Here is a 4325-nt window from a genome sequence, read left to right as displayed (position 1 = left end):
TTACGTCTTTAAATCATATTAAATATTTTATGTACAATGTAAACGAAATAAATAAGATTTTAATTAATTAGATTTTATTTGTAAATAAGATATAACGAGTTTAAAAAAAATATTTTATTTATAATATAAATAAGATATATGTATATTTATCTATAAACAAAATATTTATACAGTTATAATAAAAAATATTAATAATATGATTTGGATCTATTTAAAAAATAAAATCGATATAATTTATTGTGATTTAAATTATATCAGTCTAATTTTATTTTTCAATCACGTCAAATTTATTTTAAACGATTGTTATATATCGATTTTAAACAATTGTTGTATATCGGATAAAAATCTGTTAAAGACGTTAGATAACCTTGACATAGTATTAATAACTGAACTCATAATAAAAGAAAATTCTTTTGACAATTGGCACCTAGAATTAAGAGTGAAATCTACGATGCATGGAATACGGACATGGGATACGACACGGGATACGCTGACACGTGAATTTTAAAATCTTACATGACACGGGGACACGTATATATATATAAAATATAAAGTATTTTTTAGATAAATTATAATGATATTTTGATATTTTATCGATATTAAAATATAAAATAAAATTTTTAATTATTTTTAATGTCTTATTTTAATTATATCAAGTATTTAAAATATTTTTTATTTTAATAAATAATAATATATACTATATCTAAATTTATTTTAAAAATATATGTTAAGAATAAGACTAGACACGCGGACATGTGATGTTATTTAGGTGTGTCCAGGCGTATTTGGAGAAGAATTTTTTTTTATTAAGACACGATTGGACACAGCAGACACGCGTGTCGGACGAGTGTCGATAAGTGTCGTGTCCAAAATGCATCTGACACGCGGACGCGATAACTCAGCGAAATATCCATGCTTCATAGAGTGAAATTAATAACTCTTTTCAAATTCATAAATCCATTATTCTCAATATTTACGCTTTTAAATTTAGAATTGCAAGATCTCCTCCTCTCTCTAACCTAACCGATGCACTTTTTTAATTTAAAAAAATTATAATTTTATTTTATTAATATAATTTTAAGAAAACTAATACCATTTAAAATAATAATTCAATGCAATTCAACAAATAAAAATAAAGCATTAGTTTCAGATATCTTTTTTCCATAAATTACGCAGCAAATTCTTTTCATAACCTCAAAAGAAGGTAAAGACATAATTCAATGGGTGATGAATAGTGCAAAAACATATGATATTACATTAAAGTACATAATTGAATTTTGTCCGAATTTCATGAAATAGAGGCTAGTTTGGAGCCATTTATGGAAGCTAAATATTTTTCACAAGATCTTTTTTCTGTGTGAAAAATTTTTCATGGTAAGCTTCCTGTTATGCAAGATATCCAATCTGTAACTTATCCAATCTGCAAGTTAGTACCAGAATTTCTCATCCACCAGCGGTTCCTATCCACTCCACCAACTTATCCAATCTGCAAGTTAGCACCAGAATTACTCATGCACTATCTATTTTTCTGTGAAGACGCTAATCTAGTATGGAAGAAGAGTCATTTGACTTACCTCATTTCAGACCCTAGATGATCTGTATTTTTCGATTGGTGGAGGAATTTGGTATTACAAACTGAACTTTAGGGAACAAACTCTCATAGAGCTCGATTGGTTTTGATTATAGCTTGGAATATTTGAAAGGAGAGGTGTTAGCCAGTCTTCAAACATGTCCAGGAGCCTCCAAAAAAAGTGCTAGCAACATCGCTTAAGTTGAACCAAAATTTATCTATTTTACCTTATGCATAATGTCCTAGGATTTATTTCTCTATTTACTTTTCTATATTATTTTCTTCTTACAATTTTACCTGACCGTGAATATTTGGAAATTCTCTTTTTCTATTTCTCTTGTCCTGACTTTTGGATATTGTATTTATTTCTCTATTGAATAAAATACCACTATTATCTTTAAAAAAATAAATATAAATAAATAATAAAAAATAAAAATACTAAAGTAGTTGAAATAATAAATAAATGGGTAAGCTATTTTCAATATGTTTAGTGGTGAAAAGAATAATAGTGCCGAGAAAGTTACTAATTTAAAATTTAAAACTTGAATGGTTGTAAGTCATGAAATTCAATCTAAATAATAACAAAATATATCGATTTTTATTTTTTAAATAGATTCAAATCATATTATAAATGTAACACTCTATCACACAAAATCTTACGTTTAAATTGTAAAGAAGAATGACGAGGTATTACGACTTTTAAAAGAAAAAGACATATATAAATATAGGCCACGGATTTCTTACTCCTAATTTTATATAGGAGTATGATTCACCATCAGTAAAATATTTACAAAATAAATCCCGTTTCTTTATTTTTGAAAGAATTAATAATTAAACATTTGCCCTCTGCATTTTTTTGTTTTACACATTCTTCCTGTTTCTTTTAATCTGAGGAGGAGAGTCCAAAGCTCTGCTAGGGCTTTTGCCCCTCTGCATCCCATCAACGTCGCTCGTTCCTTGGTCCTCCCCCTCCGCGGTAGCTCGCTCTCTGATCCTCTCTCTGCGTCATGGTCGTTCTCTAATCCTCTCCATTCGCGGGATTGCTCGTTCTTCCCTGTATCGTGTTTGTTCTCTGATTGTCGACGCTGCAACAAGCTGCCGCCGCCGCCGCTACACTCGGGTCCACCACTTCATTGTTTTCTGTCGCCTGCCTCTCTGTTCCTCTTCTTCACCAGCGACTCTGATCTCTGTCCTTCTCCCTCCACCTTTCCCTCTGCGACCTATTAAGGTTCCATTTTGTTTTTATTTTTATTGTACTTTATTTTCTTATCTATCAAAAAATTTTATGTGAATTTGAAAGTTCTTTATTTGCCAGAGTATTGAATATTGTTTTGATTTCAAAAGAATTTGATAATAAACCAATAAAAAGTTTCAAAATGGATTAGGAGTCCTTGATTATACTTGAATGATTGAATTTGATTGTTGTGATTTGGTTGGTAGTAACTCTTTTGATTTCTAACTGAATAAGGCTCCTACTTTTTTGTGGAAGTAGGATAATGATTTTGAAGAACTAAAATACAATACATAGTGTCTTGTATGATGGGGACATTTGGGTTAGTATGAGTTAACCAAACATTTTCCTTTATCAGTTAGTTTCACTTTCTATACTCAAATATTTCAGGCTTTAAAGTTCATATTCTCTTTTCTTATTCTGTAGTTATGTTGCACCGGAGTATGCATGCATTGGAATGCTGACTAAGAAGAGTGATGTTTATAGCTTTGGGATATTTATTATGGAAATAATTACCGGAAGAAGTCCCGTTGATTATAGTAAATCCCAAGGAGAGGTTAGAGGCTATAACCAATAATAGTATACAGTTTTGGTTTTAATCTTATTACACTGTTCTATGCTGATTATTTTCTCTCTTTTTTTGTTTTTCTAACTAGAATTTGGTATATTTGCAGGTTAATTTAATTGAGTGGTTGAAAGCTATGGTTGGCAGTAGAAAATCAGAGGAACTCATTGATCCGAAACTTCCTGAAAAGTCGTCTTCAGAGGCTCTTAAGCTTTGCTCTGTTGGTTGCTCTTAAATGTGTTGATCCAGATGCCACAAAGAAACCTAAAATCGGACACATAATCCACATGCTTGAGACCGACGAGATCCTATTCGGTGATGTATGTTCTTTTCCTTTCTTGAACTCTGTATTATACATAACTGAAGAGCAAAAGTAAGATGATTCAGCATTGCTATAATCTGATTCTCATTTATCACTATTTTATCATTCTTTCTTGTAGGAACGGAGGACTGGAGGGGAATCGTTGCGATCCTGTGGCAATTATCATCATGAGCAAAAAGGCTCTAGCAGGGATAGAAAGCGAATAGGTGGAAAGATCAATGATCGAAGTGAAGATGATAATAGCAGTAAAAATCTTGTCCATCCCACTAGGTTGAGATGATAGTTGTTAAATGGTAAATGTAGCTATGTATTTATTATTTTTTGTTTTAGTAGTTTGTCTATATTAATTTCTACCTCAATCTGGACAACATGCAATGAGTGTATTTTTGCTGCATAATTTTCCCTCCCACCACAATTTGGGATTCATTGTATACTCATTCATTATTACTAAAAATCAAAATTTTGATATTGTCCTTCTAATTTATAAGACAAAAGTAGCTCAAGTGTTTTATAAAAAGTAATAATATTTTCAGGTTGCTCAAACTGTAGTATTAAACTACCGTTGTCTCATTCTGGTCCCATCATAACTTATGGCCCCATCATAAATTAAGTGCTTGTCATTTTGTGAGTGTAGTTA

At 30.7% G+C, this 4325-nt stretch overlaps 1 pseudogene; it reads left to right on the top strand.

Moving 5' to 3' along the window:
* The first annotated feature begins 3109 nt into the window (after window positions 1–3109).
* Window positions 3110–3968, top strand: LOC110266787 (putative serine/threonine-protein kinase At1g01540; annotated as a pseudogene).
* Window positions 3969–4325: the final 357 nt, after the last annotated feature.

This window comes from Arachis ipaensis, chromosome B9, assembly GCF_059453495.1.
Source record: "Arachis ipaensis isolate K30076 ecotype BB chromosome B9, ASM5945349v1, whole genome shotgun sequence".
Lineage (NCBI taxonomy): Eukaryota > Viridiplantae > Streptophyta > Magnoliopsida > Fabales > Fabaceae > Arachis > Arachis ipaensis.
This window is presented reverse-complemented; position numbering and strand designations above follow the sequence as displayed.